General features: G+C 42.4%; 1 protein-coding gene and 1 long non-coding RNA gene across 2 annotated transcripts in view; one reads left to right on the top strand and one right to left on the bottom strand.

Annotated features, from left to right (window-relative positions):
* The window catches only part of LOC122448864, a 38,451-nt gene extending 20,985 nt beyond the window's left edge, over positions 1-17,466 (bottom strand). Inside the window, exons 1-2 of the long non-coding RNA XR_006271798.1 lie at positions 17,199-17,466; positions 15,176-15,376 (exon numbers count right to left, since the gene is read on the bottom strand). This is a non-coding gene — a long non-coding RNA (uncharacterized LOC122448864). The remainder of the gene's footprint in view (positions 1-15,175; positions 15,377-17,198) is intronic.
* A 175-nt stretch (positions 17,467-17,641) lies between these two features.
* BTBD3 (BTB domain containing 3) overlaps positions 17,642-20,663 on the top strand; it is a 33,026-nt gene continuing 30,004 nt past the window's right edge. The window contains exon 1 of the mRNA XM_043479329.1: positions 17,642-17,770. The gene's annotated coding sequence lies outside the window, so the exon portion shown is untranslated. The remainder of the gene's footprint in view (positions 17,771-20,663) is intronic.

Genomic DNA, 20,663 nt, shown 5'->3' with positions numbered 1-20,663 from the left:
TCCAGGTCACTTATCCATTCTTCGGCCTCAGTTATTCTGCTATTGATTCCCTCTAGTGTATTTATTGTTCATCTCTGATTGTTTGTTCTTTAATTCTTCTAGGTCTTTGGGAAACATTTCTTGCATCTCCTCTATTTTTCCCTCCATTCTCATCCCAAGATCCTGGATCATCTTCACTAACATTATTTTGAACTCTTTTTCTGGAAGGTTGCCTATCTCCACTTTATTGTTTTTCTGGGATTTTATCTTGGCCCTTCATGTAGACAAAACCCTCTGCTTTGGCATCCTGGTTAACTTCCTGTGATGCAATTTTGGTTCTAGCTGCTGTGGGATTGTCGTTCTTCTTGCTTTTTCTGTCTGCTCTCTGGTAGAGGAGGCTAAGAGGCTTGTATAAGCTTCTTAATGGGAGGGGTTGGTAGTGGGGAAAACTGAGTCTTGCTCTGGTGGGCAAGGCCACCGTCAGTAAAGTTTTAATCCAATAACCCTCTGGGCGTGGGGTTGCACTCTCTGTTAGTTGTTCAGCCTGAGGCAACACGGCGCTGAGGTCTACGGGCTCTATGTAGGGTTAGTGGCAACCTCCAAGAGGATGGACACCCAGGGGCCCCTCCCAGCTCTGCTGCTGCCAGGCCTCTGTCCCCGCAGGGAGCCAGGACAGACCCACACCTGCACAGGAGGCCCGCCAACACCAGCAGGGAGGTCTGCTTCAGGCTCCTGAGCATCACTGCACCTTTCCCCGGGGTCGTGGCACTCACAGGATTTTACTGTGCCCTCTAAGAGTGGAGTCTCTGTTCCCCTCATTCTGTGGAAGTCCTGTAATCAAATCCCATGGGCCTTCACAGTCAGATTACCTGTGGATTCTCAGTCTTTTTGCCAGGTCCCCAGGTTGGGCAGTTCTATGAAGACCTACAAGAACTTCTAGAACTAACACCAAAAGATGTCCTTTTCATCACAGGAGACTGGAATGCAAAAGTAGGAAGTCAAGACATACCTGGAGGAACAGGGACGTTTGGCCTTAGAGTACAAAATGAAGCAGGGCAAAGGGGAACAAGAGTTTTGCCAAGAGAACACACTGGTCACAGCAAACACGCTTTTCCAACAACACGAGAGACATGGACCCATGGACATCACCAGATGGTCAACACTGAAATCAGATTGATTATATTCTTTGCAACCAAAGATGGAGAAGCTCTGTACAGTCAGCAAAAACAAAACCAAGAGCTGACTGTGGCTCAGATCATGATTTCCTTATTGCCAAATTCAGACTTAAATTGAAGAAAGTAGGGAAAATCACTAGGCCATTCAGGTATGACCTAAATCAAATCCCTTACGATTATACGGTGGAAGTGACAAATAGATTCAAGGGATTAGATCTGATAGACAGAGTGCCTGAAAAACTATGGACAGAGGTTCATAACATAGTACAGGAGGCAGAGATGAAGAACGTACTTAAGAAAAAGAAATGCAAAAAGGCAAAATGGTTGTTTGAAGAGGCCTTACAAATAGCTAAGAAAAAGAAGAGAAGTGAAAGGCAAAGGAGAAAAGGAAAGATATAAGCATCTGAATGCAGAGTTCCAAAGAATAGCAAGGAGAGATAAGAAAGCCTTCTTAAGTGAACAAGGCAAAGAAATAGAGAAAAATAATAGAATGGGAAGCACTAGAGGTCTTTTCAAGAAAATTAGAGATACCAAGGGAACATTTCATGAAAAGATAGGCTCAATAAAGGACAGAAATGGTAGGGACCTAAGAGAAGCAGAAGATATTAAGAAGAGGTGGCAAGAATACACAGAAGAACTATACAAACAAGATCTTAATGACCCCAGATAATCACAATGGTGTGATCACTCACCTAGAGCCAGACATCCTGGAATGTGAAGTCAAGTGGGCCTTAGGAAGCACCTCTATGAACAGAGCTAGTGGAGGTGATGGAATTCCAGCTAAGCTATTTCAAATCCTGAAAGATGATGGTGTGAAAGTGCTGTACTCAATATGCTGGCAAATTTGGAAAACTCAGCAGTGGCCACAGAACTGGAAAAGATCAGTTTTCATTCCAATCCCAAAGAAGGGCAATGCCAAACTGTTCAAACTGTGGCACAATTGCATTCATTTCACTTGCTAGCAAGGTAATGCTCAAGCTTGGCTTCAACAGTCCAAGAGTTGAGAACTTCCAGATGTTCAGTTGGATTTAGAAAAGGAAGAGGAATCAGAGGTCAAATTGCCAACATTCATTGCATCATTAAAAAAGCAAGAGAATTCCTGAAAAATATCTACCTCTGCTTTATCAACTACCCTAAAGCCTTTGACTGTGTAGATCACAATGTCACTGTGGAAAATTCTTCCAGAGATAGGAATACCAGACCACCTTCCCTGCCTGCTAAGAAACCAGTACGCAGGTCTGGAAGCAACAGTTAGAACTGGAGATGGAACAAAACAGATCAGTTCTGAATTGGGAAAGGAGTACAGCAAGGGCAAGGCTGTATATTGTCACCTGCTTATTTAACTGATATGCAGAGTACATCATGGGAAACGCTGGGCTGGATAAAACTCAAGCTGGAATCAAGACTGCTGGGAGAAATATCAAAAACCTCAGATATGCAGATGACACCACCCTTATGGCAGAGAGCGAAGAGGAATGGAAGAGCCTCTTGATGAAAGTAAAAGAGGAGAGAGAAAAAGTTGGCTTAAAACTCAACATTCAGAAAACTAAGATCATGGCATCTGGTCCCATCACTTCATGGCAAATAGATGGGGAGACAGTGGAAACACTGTCAGACTTTATTTTGGGGGGCTCCCAAATCACTGCAGGTGGTGACTGCAACCATGAAATTAAAAGATGTTTACTCTTTGGAAGAAAAGCTATGACACACCTAGACACCGTAGTAAAAAGCAGAGACATTATTTTACTGACAAAGTTCGTCTAGTCAAAGCTATGGCTTTTGCAGTAGTCATGTATGGATGTGAGAGTTGGACCATAATGGAAGCTGAGTGCTGAAGAACTGATGCTTTCCAACTGTCATGCTGGAGAAGACCCTTGAGAGTGCTTTGGACAGTAAGGAGATCAAGCCAGGCAATCCTAAAGGAAAATAACTATGGATACTCATTGGAAGGACTGATGCTAAAGCTGAAACTCCAATACTCTGGCCACCTGATATGAAGAGCCGACTCACTGGAGAAGACCCTGATGTTGGGAAAGACTGAATGTAGGAGGGGACAGGGCCTACAGAGGATGAATGGTTGGAGGGCATCACTGACTCAATGCACCTGAGTTTGAGCAAGCTCCAGGAGGTAGTGAAGGACAGGGAAGCCTGGCAGGCTGCAGCCCATGGGGTCACAAAGAGTGAGTGGGACATGACAGAGCAACCGAACAAAACAGTGGAGCTTACTGTGTCTCCAGGGAAAAGCGAGACGGTAAACTATCACTTTAACAGCTTTGCTCCTGGCCACCGTAATGGGGGTGACGTTTAAGGAGATCTGAGAAAATCACGCCAGCTGTGCTGCTTGCTGGTTGAAGTCTCAGATCATCCTGAGACTTGTTTCCCTGCGGCTCTTGTCTCACTCTGGGAATCTGGAGGAACTGAGAACTAAATTTGTATCATCCTGCTGTAATAGGCAGAGCCTATTCTTTGTATTGTAAAGATAAATTTCAACATGGAATGTCCAACATAGTCATACTTTATGGTACCAACTGATAGCTCAGTTGGTAAAGAATCCACCTGCAATGCAGGAGACCCCAGTTCGATTCCAGGTCGGGAAGATCTGCTGAAGAAGGCATAGGCTACCCACTCCAGAATTCTTGGGTTTCCCTTGTGGCTCAGCAGGTAAAGAATCCACCTGCAATGCAGGAGACCTGGGTTGGGAAGATCCCCTGGAGAGGGGAAAGGCTACCCACTCCAGTATTCTGGCCTGGAGAATTCCACGGAATGTATGGTCCATGAGGTGGCAAACAGTCAGACATGACTGAGCGACTCACTTTCACTTTCACTTCATAAAAGAAACACTGTTTGAGGGGTTTTATTAAGCAAATGGTTTCACTGTTTTCTAATTTTCACACACTGGTTCCAATAAAGATATTTAATTAATCATGATACACTCTGATTTGCTGGGTCATCTTTCATAATTGTGGTATATTTTTTTTGACAGTTCCAAATATTCATGTTTTAAGTGTGTTTAAATTAAACTAAAACTCATCAGATGATGGCCCGCCCTAAGTGGGCTTCAGAGAATGCTAATGTATCTGTCATTTGTATTATATTTGAAATTATGTTTTTTTCCCATTTTAATTGTATTGCTGCCAGTGGTATTTTTTTCTTAAAAAAAAAAAAATCCTTCACACGCTCTGTACCAACAGAGTATTCAAATAAAAGACATTCTGTTTTTTAAAAATTAGATTAAAACAAAATGCAGTATCCTTATGATGTGATACCACACCTAACAGAAGGAATAAGATGAAAAATGACAGATAAGATGAAGCATTGCAAGGATAAGAAACAACCCTCACACGATGGCTGTTGGAATTGTAAATTTGTACAACAAATTTGTTGAGTGATGTGTACTAAGCTGTCTTATACACAAATCCTCTGACCCTGCAATCTTCTTTCTAGGTATATACATGTTAGTTGCTCAATTGTTTTCGAGTCTTTGCAAACCCATGGACTGTAGCCGGCCAGGATCCTCTCTCCAAGGGATTCTCCAAGCAAGAATACTGGAGTGGGTTGCCCTTCTAGGTTTAAGTCCAATGGAAATATGTCCCTGTGTTCACCAAAGACATGTACATGTACACCACTGTGGCTGGAAAACAGCCACCATGCCCATCAATGGTCACACTGGATGATGAAAATTTGAAATAGTCACACATGGGATGAATATTCAGAATGACCTACAACCACACCCATAATCTGAATGGAGTTCGCAAACTTAATACTGAGCAAAGAAAGACAGCAAAGAGATAGAATGTATGATTACATTTATAGAAAATCTAAAAACAGGCAAAATGAACCAATGCTGTCAGAAACAAGTAAGGTGTTATCCTGGGGAATTGTGCAGTGGTGTTCAAAATGGGTATGAGGTGGGCTTTCGAGATGATGGTCATGCTCTGCTTCTTGGTCTGAGTGCTTCTTGGTCTGAGTGCTAGTTACATGGACGCTTCTAGGTTGTGAAAATTAATTGATTCGCACACTTATGATCTGCATACTTTTCCATGTGTATGTTATACTTTGATAACATTTTTAAAATTTTATATTAAACACTGTCAAAGAAATGTGATATGATCAAAATTTGCTTGTCTTACAAATAGCAACACTGTATGGTTTCGATGAAAGAGAAAGTGTTAGTTGCTCAGTCGTGTCTGACTCCTTGTGACACCAATGGACTGTAGCTCACCAGGTTCCTCTATCCGTGGAATTCTCCAGGCAAGAATACTGGAGTGGGATCCAGCACCAGGGGATCTTCTCAACCCAGGGATCAAACCCACGTCTCCTGCACTGCAGGGGGAGTTTTTACCATCTGAGCCAGCAGGGAAGCCCTTAGTGTTCGCTATTTGTAAGACAACCAATATTTTTTTTCTTTTTGGTGGCTGCTCAACTTGCAGGATATGGGATCTTACTTCCCAGATGGGGATTGAACCTGCACCCTCGGCACTGAAAGTACAGGGTCCTAACCACTGGACTGCCAGTGAACTCCCGACAACCAAGTTTTTATTTCAGTAAATTATGTTCTTTGAATTTTAGCTTCCTAATTTTAAAAATGGGAAAAATGATATCTACTCTGTCTATTCACAGAGTTAACTTGAAAATCAAGTGAGCTAACAGGTATGAAAAAAAGAAATTCTGTAAACTGTGAAAATGCATACACAAGGAAGACATTCTTGTTGGAATAAAGCAAAGAAGGTTTTAATTTTAATTTTTAAATGATTTTTCACTGTTAAGGATAACTCCCTTTGGCATATGACAGTAATTTTGTTTTAGATCAAGTTTTAAAAAGCAGGTTTGTCAATTATATAATGGTCTTTAATGTATCCAGATTGTTGCTTTTGTTTCAGAAAACAGAAAATTACATGATAGCTTGTAAATGGCACATTCAATTTCACACACTGAGAATGCCTGAAAAGCAAAAGGTCCACATATAATGCAGGAACTCAAATTTAATGGCATCAAATGATCCATAATTTGATTCGTTCAGCCATAGTTCCAGAAATTAATCACTGAGTGTCAGTCTCTTTCTGTCCTTCGTGACTTGGTTTGTCAAAAGAAAACTGCCCTTTTTGCCATATCACTACTAATCGGCATTAGTTGGTTCTTCGGATTTAACATTTCAATTCCGTGCCCAGCATCGGAAAACATTTTAAAAGGTCAGAATGCTATTCCTTTATTCAATTTACTCGAGTTTCACAAACATAACGAGCCTCCCAACATGCTTAGAAACACCTTTAGAAATCAACAGAAACTTTGTTAGAGCAAAAATTGGGAGTAAAGATTAGGAGACGAAATTGGAATGAACAACCTGTAGCTTCTTCCTTTCCCACTAATGTTGTTTCTTTGGATCAGAGTCCCTGAAGGCTATCACAACTGAACTTTTAGGATGGCTAATTCTTTGTGGCGTGGGAGGTGCTATCCAGTGCATTGTAGGATGTTCAGCAGCAGCCTTGACTTCTAAGCATCCTCCCCCCATGATGAGACAAGCAAAAAGGTCTCCAGCCAGTGCCAAACATCTCCAGGAAGGAAGAGAGGGTTAAAATTTCCTCCAGGTGAGAACAACTGCCCTGGACGGAAGTTGCCTAATCCCCTTTCTTCAGATCATCTCCAATTTTCCCAAACTTTCTGGAAGCAATCTGAATGTAAGGCACCCGGCTCAGGTGTGCAAGTAACCGGGTGGTTGGCAAACCCATGTTGTCCTGGGCAGGGAGTGTCAGTCATTCAATCACATTAGACTCTTTGTGACCCCATGGACTGGAGCCCGCCAGGCTCCTCTGTCTATAGAATTCTCCAGGCAAGAATACTGGAGTGGGTAGCCATTCCCTTCTCCAGGGGATCGTCCCACCCAGGGATCAAACCCACATCTCCCACATTGCAGGCAGATTCTTTACCATCTGAGCAACCAGGGAATAATGGGTCACTATCTGCTATGCACATCTTTAGGGCATACCTCTACTGAGAGGCTGACGCATGTGGAGCTGCCCTGCTCACGTCCGCTCACACTTACTGGTGCAAGATGCCTGGCCTCCAGTTGCCAGCAATTGAGATTCTTTGCCTTTTTTTCTGGTCACTGAACCACCTTTAACTCACGAGCAAAAGTTGAATGGAAGTTCAGGGAAATCAGTTTTCCTAGGAGCTCAGATCATGAGCTCCTCATTGCGAAATTCAGACTGAAATTGAAGAAAGTAGGGAAAACCACTAGACCATTCAGGTATGACCTAAATCAAATCCTTTACGATTATACAGTGACAAATAGATTCAAGGGATTAGACCTGATAGACAGAGTGCCTGAAGAACTATGGACAGAGGTTCATGACATTGTACAGGAGGTGATGATCAAGACCATCCTCAAGAAAAAGAAATGCAAAAAGGCAAAATGGTTGTTTGAGGAGGCCTTACAAATAGCTGAGAAAAGAAGAGATGCTAAAGGCAAAGGAGAAAAGGAAAGATATACGCATGTGAATGAAGAGTTCCAAAGAATAGCAAGGAGAGACAAGAAAGCCTTCCTCAGTGATCAGTGCAAAGAAATAGAGGAAAACAATAGAATGGGAAAGACTAGAGATCTCTTCAAGAAAATTAGAGATACCAAGGGAACATTTCATGTGAAGATGGGCCCAATAAAGAACAGAAACACTATGGACCTAACAAGCAGATGATATTAAGAGGTGGCCAAGAATACATAGAAGAACTATTAAAAAAAAAAAAAAGATAATGACCCAGATAACCATGATGGTGTGATCACTCACCTAGAGCCAGACATCCTGGAATATGAAGTCAAGTGGGTTTTAGGAAGCATCATGACAAATAAAGCTAGCAGAGGTGGTGGAATTCCAGTTGAGCTATTTCAAGTCCTAAAAGGCGATGCTGTGAAAATGCTTCATTCAGTATGCTAGCAAATTTGGAAAACTCAGCAGTGGTCACCTGACCTGCCTCTTGAGAAACCTGTATGCAGATCAGGAAGCAACAGTTAGACTGGACATGGAACAATAGACTGGTTCTAAATAGGAAAAGGACTACGTCAAGGCTGTATATTGTCACCCTGCTTATTTAACTTATACGCAGAGTACATCATGAGAAATGTTGGGCTGGCTAAAGCACAAGCTGGAATCAAGATATCAATAACCTCAGACAAGCAGATGACACCACTCTTATGGCAAAAAGCAAAGAGGAACTAAAGAACCTCTTGATGAAAGTGAAAGAGGAGAGTGAAAAAGCTAGCCTAAAACTTCACACTCAAAAAATGAAGATTATGGCATCCAGTCCCATCACTTCATGGCAAATAGATGGGAAAATAATGGAAACAGTGATAGACTTTATTTTCTTGGGATCCAAAATCACTGCAGATGGTGACTGCAGCCATGAAATTAAAAGATGCTTGCTCCTTGGAAGAAAAGCTGTGACAAACCTAGACAGCATATTAAAAAGCACTTTGCCAACAAAGGTCTGTCTAGTCAAAGCCAGTTTTTCCAGTAGTCATATATGGATGTCAGAGTTGAATTATAAACGCTGAAGAATTGATGCTTTTGAACTATGGTGTTGGAGAAGACTCTTGAGAGTCCCTTGGACTGCAAGGAGATCAACCAGTCAATCTTAAAGGAAATCAGTCCTGAATATTCATTGGAAGGATTGATGCTAATGCTGAAGCTCCAATCCTTCGGCCACCTGATGCAAAGAGCCGATACATTGGAAACGACCCTGATGCTGGGAAAAATTGAAGGCAGGAGAAGAGGATGACAGAGGATGAGATGGTTGGCATCACCAACTCGATGGACTAGAGTTTGAGCAAGCTCTGGGAGCTGGTGATAGACAGGGAAGTCTGGTGGTCTGCGGTTCATGGGATTGCAAAGAGTCAGACATGACTGAGTGACTGACCTGAACTGAACTGGGAGCAGAACCTCAGTCTTTATGGACTAGAGGAGAATCGGTGCATAGTGATCCCAGCTCCCCCAGCCCATAGCACCGAGCTCCAGATGGTATCTTGGCTGTTCCCGTTCAGTGTTTCACTTCACCATCAGTGTTTCCTTGGACCACCTCCAAAGACACTAAGTGCACTTGAATTCTGTTTGGAGGGCTTGGTTCTGAGGAAAATCAATGCAAGACTGTCTGGTGGGATACGACTTCTTGCTATCACATTCCAGAATATTCCTAACTTACAAAGCTAACCTTGGAAGAATTAGACACCTCAGGGCTTCTTCTATTCCAAGTTATTTGATCAGCAATAATACCTTTTCCAGCTTTATGGGGAGCTGCACAGTAATAACCCTTTTGAGAATGGCAAACAGCAATACAAGTAGGTGGTGTTTTCTTCGTCTATTTTTTCTCATTATTCATGTAGGCATAGAATGTTGCATGGTAATTCACAGCTCCATGAACTGTAATTTACTCTTATAAGGTTATAGTCTAGTAACAAACAATTTACAATGCCTGTTTAAAGAGAAAAAGGATAAAGGTTTCCATAGGACTCTGAACCTCCACAGATACCAAGTAAGTAAACCCAGAGAAGGAAATGTACAGCTCAGTCATATAACCAAGTGATAAAATCCAATGCCTTTTACTTTAAAGTCTGGGTTTAAGAAAATCTCTCTATATTAATCTTTAGTTTATTTTCCTGAAAATTCAATCAGAAATGATTTTATATGATGAATTGAGCCATTAATTACAAATAAATACATTGGAAAACACATATGTGAACTACAAATGTTAAATGGATAACAGACAAGTAGGGAGTATTTATCAACACTGTATGCATATAAGCACTGGTTTACTTAATGACTTTGAAATCAGGTTAAGAATTTTGATGAAATATAGAGCATTTGAAACCTTTCTGAAACTCAATACAATGCAGTTTTTTGAACACATTATATCCATTTACTGATTGTTGGACTGATCAAAGATTGTATTTATTTTTGCTATTTATCTATAGAATCAATTTTAAAAAGAGGTTTTAAAAGTATTAAAATGACTAAACCCCAAAGAAAAGTTCTAAAAGACAGAGGGATACTAGCAACACTCAGAGAAAGAGAGATCCTATCTACAATAGGAAGAGATTTTCAACCTTGCAATACCCAGAACAGATTTATAAAAAACAAACAACAACAAACCCTGCAGAGTAAGAACAACTGGAAACACACAGAATCAAGTGTGATAAGACTAATCAAATAGGACCAAGGCAGGGCAGGCTGAATGAATCTGCCTGTATCCCCTCTGGGCTTGCCAATGGCTTGCTTTGACCAATAAAACAGTGTCAACTTCATGCCATCAGATGCTTTAAAATGTGCCTGCATACTTTCAGTTTTTGGAAGGCCACCACTGCTCTGAGAACACACTGGGCTAGCCTGCTGGAAGATCAGAGACCACGAGGAGCAGTGCTGGGTTATTCCAGTTGTCCAGTCCAGACCAACTAGCCTCCAGACACCCCACTAGCTAAATGAGGATGCCTGAGATTGTTCAGGCAAGATTAGGCAAGCCTGGCCCAGAGCAGAATTGCAGAGCAGACTCAGAGGCTTGATGGAAGTCTTGATAATAAAGGTTGTTGTTTTAAATTCACTAACTCTTTAAGTGGTTTGTTACTGAGCAGTATTAGAATATACCTGATGTATTAGGTACAGATAATCAACAATCATGGAATAGAAACCACAAGGGGAAATATTTGTCATGAATGTGGGTTAGCTCTTATATTTTCAGTAGGAGGTTGGACACAAGAGTTAAACATATTAAATAAATGCAGATATCATAGAAAAATTTTGTCATTCCATTGTTAGAGGAGATTTCTCTGTTAGGAGATGTGCTAAACAAACATAAAGTTAGAAATTCCAGGGAACAAATACAGAAATGCCACTACTTAACAGTTCTCATTGAGAACTGAAGTTAAATCTTAACTGGAATTGTCCACGTTACAGCTGAATTCATGGCCAGATAACCAAAACTTGACATCTTATTAGCAATTGCTAATTTTATTAAGAAATACTAGTGGACTTCCCTGCTGGTACAGTGGATAAGAATCCACCTGCTGATGCAGGGGACATGAGTTTGATCTCTGATCGGGGAAGATCCCACATGCCACAGAGCAGCTAAGCCCAGGCATTGCAACTACTGAAGCCCACGTGCCCTAGAGCCCATGCTCTGCAACAAGAAAAACCATCAAAATGAGAAGCCCACACACCGCAACCAGAGAGCAGACCCTGCTGTCCGCAAGCAGAGGAAGCCTGCAAGAAGCAACAAAGACCCAGTGCAGCCAAAATAAATAAAATTTTAAAAAAATATGAATGATACACATGTGCCATACATGCCACATCACTAGTACGTTTCAGCATGATTTTTAAATTCTATTGGTTTCAAGGACAATTGACACTGCTTTCGTAACATTACAGTTTTGATAATGCCTCAAATAAAACTAGTGATTGTCAAACTTTGTTGCATATTAGAATCACCTGAATTTGTTTTTGAATTCCCAATGCCCAGCTGACACCCCAGAGCAAATACACCAGAATCATGGGACCATGACACAGGTATCAACATTTTTTCATCCTTTCTCAGGTGATTCCACTGTGCAGCCAAGTTTGAGACCCAATGACCAAGTCCTAAATCTTTGCTGCTCTATAGCAGCTAGTCACATGCAGCTGCTATCAAGAACTATTTGAAGCTGTTGTCTGAATTAGGATGAGAGAGCTATAAGAGGAAAATACGAACCAGATTTTGGGAAGATGCAGTATGAAAACAAATGTAAAATAGGCCATTAATAAATTTTTACATTTATTACATGATTAAATGACAATATTTTGAATATATGGATTAAATAAAAGACATTATTAAAGTTAATTCACCTAGTCTTACTCTTTAAAATGCTACTGGAAAATTTTAAATTTCATATGTAGCTCGAATTTGTGGCTAACACATCTTTCCATTAGATGGCACTCACCTTGACTCTCCCACTAAACTAGAATATAAATAATTTTAATAGTCATGTAACTTTACTAACGGTTGCTTAATGAAGTATGCGTTTACATTCTGGCAAACTAGATATAATATTCTGTAGGCAGTTCATTTTTAAAGAAATAACCCTCTGTAACCCAGTACTGGGTTTGCCACACTGTTTTTATCATTGCTTATGCAAAATAATTTGTTATTTAGTTGCTAAGTCATGTCCAACTCTTTGTTACCCCATTGGCCTGTAGCCCACCAGGCTCCTCTGTCCAAGGGACTTCCCAGGCAAGAATACCGAGTGAGTTGCCATTTTCTCCTCCAAAGGATCTTCCCTACCCAAGTACTGAACCTGCATCTCTTGCACTGGCAGGCAGATTCTTTACCGCTGAGACATCACAGGAGCCCTGATGGAAAGTTTACTTAGGATTTAAAATTACAAGTATAATTAAAATGGGCAAAGTCATCTTATTGAGAAGCTATATGTCAATCAATGACCTTTGTCAGTGGGATAAAATATTAAAAGGGAAGAGGAAGGTAGGATCTGAAAAAATAACAGCAAATGTGCCTGCTTGGAATTCTAATAAATTTTGATTTTTGATAATCAAATATTCTTACAGTAAGAAATAAGTTCACTGGTGGCTCAGTGGTAAAGAAGTTGCCTACCAATGCAGGACACTTGGGTTCGATCCTTGGGTTGGTAAGATCCCCTGGAGAAGGAAATGGCAATCCACTTTAGTACTCTTGCCTGGGAAATCCCACGGACAGAGAAGCCTGGTGGGCTACGGGTTGCAAAAGAACTAGACATGATTTAGTGCCTAAACAACATCAACAACAAGAAATAAGTACATTGCAATTCTCTTTATTGAGTAGGCAACACTCAGGAGATTAATCAAGTTGAATACTTTTGAATATTTTTAAAATAATAATTTTTAAGAATCACAGAAAGAAGATCTGTGTATGAAACTGTAGTGTAGAGCTAATTGTGTTTTCAGCTAATTTTACACCATTTAAAGCCAGCACATTGGTTAAATTTGCAATGCACCATTCCAGGGTTAGTAATTTTTTTAAAAAATTAAAAAATTTGACTCAGCATGTCTTTTTTTAACTTATTTCACATCTCCTATTATTATCATTATTATTCATCAGATGATAATTAACATCCATGGCTGGAGGCCATTCCTTGTGATTTTATTAAAACTCTTCCTTTTTCTAGTATAGAGTTTCCTTTAATCCCAGATTAATTTATTTCCCATTCACTGTGGCAAAGCTCCTGAAATGAATATATTCACAAATTCTTATGATAAAATTTAACATCCTGATTATTTAAAAATGACTAAAATTGCTGTGTATTTTCCCCCAAATCACTTGCTTTTGTCAGCCCTACACTTGGTTCTTCTCATCCATGGTGGAATCTTTTATTCTCAGCCAAAAGGAAAAAGGAGGTCACATCATGGCAGCAGCTACAGGTAAACATGATGGTCATCTCTGGCCATCTGATTCATGGTTTACAACTCAATTATTCCCTGTCCTTTTAGGAACACCAGCCCCACCCATTTGCTATTGTCATGTTCGTTTTTTATGTATTTTCCTCATAAATCTTCATGAGGTCAGGGCAATTTACCTTAGGTTTGTTTTTGTTTTCTGTTTTTAACTCTAAAGTAAATTCCCCTTTAAACAAAACAACAGCCTTGACATGAGAAGAAAAACAATGAGGAAAAGAGGAGCTTTCACCTCTGAATGGCTTGAAAAGGCCCGCCGCACCCTTTCTTATTATACCCTGTAAGCTCCAAAGTGAATGAGTCAGGGGAATGAGAAGGTTATTCTATTTAATATTCATCACTTTGCTCAGAACGTTTTTAAAAGATACTCCTCTGTCCCATTGGTTTGCATCAAATCAAATTGTGCAAAACTGGGGCGCACAATGGAGGCAGGATGAAGAAGGAGCCCCCAGCATCAGCTTCCTGAATGAGGTACAAATAGCTCAATCATTTATGTTCCTCCTGAGGCTCTTGCCACATTCTGCCTTAAATTACAGCTATGGTTACTCAGAGGCTATTTGATCAGTTCCCTGAGGTCAGGAATGTTGCCTAGTATGTAATAAACGGCAATATCTGTAGATTAAATGGAATATCTTATCCATTTTTGCATGCTCCTAATAGCTATAGGCTTGTCCCAAAAGGGATCAATAAACACACTGATCGAGTGCTATATCACGCACCTACTCTGAGATTGGGAATTATTTCCAGTGTAAACACTTTTAAGGTTTCTCCTTACTAGTAGCCAGCAGAGTTAATTGAACTGGCACTTGAACTGAAATAAAATGCTCAGATGTGAATTCACGTATTTGCTTTGCATGTCTGGTACAGCGATCTTTAGCTAATGACTCATTAGGCATTTACTTGCAAATAATTAAAATCTTCATATGTTATCACCTTTTCTGTGTATCACCTTTTTTGGTATATCACAGCAAGGGAGACCAAAATTTTGTTATCTCCTAAATCAATTTTTTAAATTTAATAGTATTACCCAGGGAACTTAGAAAAATCTCGAAGGGTCAATAGCCACTTTTTCTCCTCTTTTGGTTTTTACCTTTGGTATTCATTCAAAAGTAATAGTGAAGTGAAGTCGCTCAGTCGTGTCCGATTCTTTGCGACCCCATGGACTGCAGCCTCCCAGGCTCCTCAGTCCATGGGATTTTCCAGGCAAGAGTACTAGAGTGGGTTGCCATTTCCTTCTCCAGGGGATCTTCCCGACTCAAGGATTGAACCCAGGTCTCCCACATTGCAAGAGGATGCTTTACCCTCTAAGCCACCAGGGAAGCCCTAAAGTAATAGTAGTTGCCATTTATTCAGACCCTAACATCTGCTGGGTGCTTTACTCATTTTTATTTAACTTTTTATAACCTTATAAATTAAAGATTATAATACTCATTTTTTAGATTCAGATGATAATTAATTTATGTTACATTCATAACCACACAAGGTATATTAATCAGGGTTCTTCAGAGAAGCAGAACTAGAGAGAGAAAAAGTGAGAGACTTATTATTTATAAGGAATTGACTCACGTGATTGTGGAGGCCGACAAGTTCAAAATCTTCAGGGTGAGCAGGCATGCTGGAGGCCCAGGGAAGAGTTGCAGTTCAACTCCACAATTCTTATTTCTTTTTTCAAGGGACTTCAGTCTTTTTCTGTTGTATAAGGCCCACCCACATTAAGGAATGCAATCGGCTTCACTCAAAGTCCACTGACTTAAATGTCACTCTCACCTGAAAAAAACAATTTCATATAAACATGCAGACTATGCTTGACCAAATATCTGAGTACGGTGGCCTAGCCAAATAGACACATAAAATTAACCATCATAAAAGGTAAATATAATGATTCCATGCTACTGCCAGAAGGAAACTTGCCATCCCAAATGTCTCTTTGGTATGCAGATTTTTTTCAAACTGAAAACAATCAAACCCAAAAGACTCAGGAAGAAACTTTGACTTTCCCCATAACCCATAACCGCAACAACTTTTAGTTAGGCACTTCCCTGGTGGTCCAGGGGTTAGGACTCCACACTTCCAATGCAAGGGGTTTGGGTTAGATACCTGGTTGGGGAACTAAGATCCCACATGATGTGCAGTGCAGTCAAAAAAAAAATTTTTAATTACTTTAGATAAGAGGCATATTCCAGGTATAGAGCTATCACCAGAGACACCAGCCAAAAAAAATAAATATGGGCTAAGGGTGGCAGGGGAACAGAGCTTACAGATCAGAGTCCACTCAGCGTCTTCTTGTCTCTGTGGGGCCTAGAAAACATTTGTTTACCAAACATTTGCTTTTCCACCTTTATGAGAATTGTCTTCTTCCCCTCTGAGGTTCCAGCCACAATTGGTAACACCTTTTGTCTTTAAACTGAAGATATTTAAGGTGGGGTTTCAGTCATTTTGGTGAGCTACTCAGTTTTTCTGGCTCTCTCCCATGGACACATTATTAAACTTCTGTTCTCATTTTCTCCTGTTATTCTGTCTCAACCTAATTCTTATACCAGCCAGAAAAAGGGTAGAGTGAAATTTCTTCCTCCCTGACATTACAAACGAATATAGTAAGTAAGCACTTAACAATTTGCAAAACATCCAACAGTTTGCTCTGGAGGATCTGGAGTTTATAAAAGAACTTTTTGTTTTCCAAAATTCATTTGTATTTCATTTTGTGTACTGTCTCCCAAATTAATGTTGTTGTTGTTTTTCAATTAAGAAGTATATTCTCCCAGGACCAAATTCATTTTAAAAGAAGTATTGAGTTGGCCAGAAATTTTGTTGGGATTTTCCGTCACTTCTTAATCAAAAACCCAAATGAACTTTTTGGCCAACCCAATATTTAGGGCTTGTAGCTGTATATTTTAGAGGTCTAATTTATCCACTAATAAATATCTACCAAGGATGATGATCAAGTCTAATGAAGTAGGTATCCGTCATGAGAAATAGAGAGCTATTTCTCAAACAAGCAGTGACAAAAATTAGGGAATTCTGTCTTTCACAATCTCTGAAAACTTTTCCATGCATTCCCTGAGGCCAACACTTGAATTCAGGACCCTACTACTTCTATAGCATTTCATGTCTGGTCTTCACTTTATGTTCCAAAATTCGGCATTAATCAGACCACCACACCACCGGACGCTTCGCCCCCACATCTCTAGTAGTTATCAACTGTCCACTGAAAAAAATCTGAAAATTTGAAGTGAAGCATCAACAGTCTTTTCCAAAGGAGCATCAATTACCTTTCTAGCCACCGTTTTTGCCCTTCACTATGAACAAGACATGAGGGTTCAATTTTGGCCCCAAGAAAAGTTCATGAGTTGATGTATTACTTGATTTTGTGTGTGTGTGTGTGTGTGTGTGTGTGTGTGTGTGTGATTTCTGCCTTTGCATTGAACCAGTAGACCTTATCTTCTGACGCCATCTCTTACCCCTCCAGGCTTCTCCAAGTTTTCTCAAGACCCCAGCCAGCGGCAACTCTCATTCCCCAAATTGCTTAACAGTGTGGTTAAGGTTTACAGGTTCAGATACTGGGTAATCTCTATTTATGCACTTTTCTCACCTGGTCAAAGAGAGGGCTGGAACCAGTGCCCGAAAAGGAATCCCAAAGCCAAATGCAATAGGTTCCCCATGACCTGAGGATGTCCCGCGTTCTGCACGAAGGCTCTACCAAAGTAGGTGCTCAATAAATATTTAACGCCTTAACTGACAAATGACACCGAGTAGAAGACTGCAGTCTGTGGGATAAGGGAGAGCTTGCCTCTCCATGAACGGTGCCTTTAGGCGCTCGTCCACCGGCCTAGGTTTCACAGGTGCAGGGTCAGCGCCGGCCGCCGCCAGGGCAAGGGCAGGCAGGGCAGTGCGCATGCCCGGTGTCCAGGGGCGCCTCCGGGCGCGCAGACCGCTCGGCCCCGCCCCCGGCTCGGGCGCGCGCACTCCTCGGCCCCGCCCCCCGCACTCGGGCGCGCGCGCGGCCCCGCGGAGCGTGCCCTGCGTGCGGGTCCCCGCCGAGCCCGCCGGGCGCCGCATCCCCGAGAGCCCTGGTCGGGGCCTGAGCAGCGGCCCCCGGCCCGGGCGGCGAGCGGAGCGCGGTGCGCACGGCGGCTCCGCCTGCGGAGACGGGACCGGCGCGCGGTGAGTGAGGGCGCCGGGACGGGTGGGCGGGCGGGCGCCTCCGCGCGTGCGCAACGCCGGGCAGGCGAGCTGGGGCGCGCGCCCGACCGCGGGCCGCAGGGCCGAGCGCGGCGGGCCGGGGCCGGGCTGCGGGCGCGGCGGGCGGCATGGGGGCGCGGGCTCTGGGGGCGCTGGCTCTGGGGGCGCGGGCCGTGGAGACGGCTTCCGGACGGGTTCTCCGGGTCGGCGCCGGCCCCGCGCTGGTGCCGGCGTCCGGCCCGGGGCAGGGCCCGCTGCAGCCCGGAACCCCGGGAGGGCCGAGGCGAGCCCCCGGGGCCCTGCCGGCCCCTGGGGCGGCCGCCGCGAGCGCGACCCCGGGAGGCGGCCGCGGCCCGGGAGGGGCCGCCGGGCCGTCGGGCAGGTGGCGGCCGCGCCCCCCGCCTGGGAGTCGAGGGCTGAGCGCGAGCAAACTTCCCCGGAGTGACAGTCCCGGGGCGCTGGGGGTCCCGGGGGCCGACACCCGCCCTCGGCCACTCCGGGGGCTGCGGGGCCCGGCGAACGGTGCTGGGCTTCTGCGAGTGCAGCTTCCTTGTGGCCCTGCGGCTCGTCCTCCAAGTTCTGAACGGTGTTCACGGCCCATTCGCTCTTGAGATAGATGTGCAGGTTTGGTGTTTTGGTAAGAAGGGTATTTGCTCTCTTGGGAAGAATAGACGTATATTGCCTGGTCTTTTTATCTCAAAGAAAGTATTGTTAGGGCATGCCGGGGACTCCTGTTTATCAAGGAACCTATTGTCCTGTGTGCGCTTGGAGAAAGCCAGCTAATTTCTATTATTAGCCGTGAAAAGACAAAGAGCGATGATTGTGCTTTCTTTCCCCCCCTTCTCTCTGTCTTTTATCCTTTGATTTAAACACTCTCGGTCACATCTTGGAGTACTGTAGTTCCCAAAACTGGCTGCAAGAAAGCGTCACCGGGGAGTTTTAAAACTCTAGGCTCAAAACTGCAGACCAATTAAAACGCACTATGTAAAGTTCCCTCAGTGATTCCAGCAGTGCAGCAGAGTTTGGGAAGCACCGGTTTAATAAAAGAAAGTCAAGTTTTGAGTTTTGCGAAGTAGCAGTTTGTTACTGCTGAGATGAAACGCTAGCTTCGTTCTCCACAGGCAGGAACTCACAAAGAGTAGCTTATTCCCCCCCCACCGCCCCTTGGGGACGGAGGGAAGCGTCTCAACTTTAGCTGAACACGACTCAAGCGTCCAGACATTGTTCTGACTGCTGCGTTGAATTTCTTAGTAGTAACGCCACCCTCTCTGACCCCTGCCGTGGCTTCTTCTGACTCGCTCTCAGCCTCCCTCCCCACCCTTCCCCAGCTCCCCCTTTTTAACCATCCAACCCTCAACCCCTGGGAGGATCCCCTCCCCCACCAAGTTCTGACTATTGGGGGGGGGGGGTTGATGCGGGTTACCATAGCAACGGGTCTTCCAGGGGAAGTGGGCGGGTCTACCTTTGGTTTTATGAATAGGACTCTTCCTCTTCTAAAGAGTTTGAATCTCCCTTTTCTTGGCCCCGGCTCAGGTAGGGGTGCGTTCACACAGTCCCAGTTTTTCTTTCTAAGTGATTACAGAATTATTTATCAATGCTGTTGTATGGAGTGACAATACGAGCAGCTCTGTTCTCCCCTGAAGAGATTCTCTTTACCAATCTCTGCACTAAGAACTTGTGTAACAAAGTTCTAAAAGAGATGAAAAGCACCTTTAAAAAAAAAAAAAAAAAAAACCTTGATTTTCCTTTGGGGCACACAAATCTTCGAAGGGTAAGCATTGTTTTTCTAAAGTCTGAAGACATACTTAAGAAGTTTTAAAAGTGAAATACAACCCTACCTCCTTGCCAAAACCTTTGCTAATTTGTGACCAGATACCATTGTCAGCTTGTAAATTTGTTTCTTTCCTAGAAAGTTCTTTGCCATGACTCTTTGCAAAAAAGTTAGAACACTTGTAATGTTATACTTTAAGGAAGGAAAGGCACAGTTCTACAGATTCACCCACTCCTTCCCTTTCCCAACACACACACATCCAAAGACAGGTTTTTTGTTTTTGTTTTTGTTTTTTTTTTTTAATGTTTGTTCTTTTATGCACAGAACAGTTATTCCCTTGCCAACTCATCGCAGTTTATTTTGCAAGTAACTCTTAAAACTCTTCATGTGAAATAGTTCAGACGTGTCTTCAGGCTTTCTTGTGTTTTGAAATCTTTCAAACTTTGCTGTGTAGATGATCAGAATTTGATCAGTCAACCCAAAATGCTTATGGTAGTAGAGAGATCTCCAGCATGTATTAGGGATTGAAGAAGTTTTCTCTACTCTGGTGTAATGTGCTAGTTAACTTTTGGACTATCAAGCAAATTCTGAAATGCTGATTTTCCCCCATTTTACTCTGAGCAAAGAAAATTAGTGGAAAACCCTTTGATTTGCTGGACCTTGTAGTTCAGCAGTAATGCTGTGCAGCTGAGGCGGTAACTTCTCACCTAACCTTAAGGAAATAAAAATCACAGCGATATCTTCCAGAAATAAACAGCTGTACATGGCATGATATGCTTCCATTGGTCCCATTTTATTTGCCTGCATAGAGACACTTTTAAGCAAAATTGGTACTTTAATTTCATTTATAGTTTAAATATTGCCCCTTTGCTAATATATCACAGACGTTTCTTGTACCCTTAAACCATCCTCAAAAGTAAAATTTTAAATGATGGATATGTCACAGTTTGTTTAACTAGTTTTCTCTTGTTTGACATATTCCATTTTTAGTGTTTGGGAATATGATATTAAACTCTAGTTGCAAATCTTGGCCTTTTCTGATTAAGTGGCCTTAATTACCTAATTATTTGATTGTGCTTCTTTTATGCATAGAATGGGGGTAAT

Source organism: Cervus canadensis, chromosome 10 (assembly GCF_019320065.1).
Source record: "Cervus canadensis isolate Bull #8, Minnesota chromosome 10, ASM1932006v1, whole genome shotgun sequence".
NCBI classification, from domain to species: Eukaryota; Metazoa; Chordata; class Mammalia; order Artiodactyla; family Cervidae; genus Cervus; species Cervus canadensis.
Note: the sequence above shows the minus strand (reverse complement) of the source record. Positions and strands in the feature narration are given on the sequence as shown.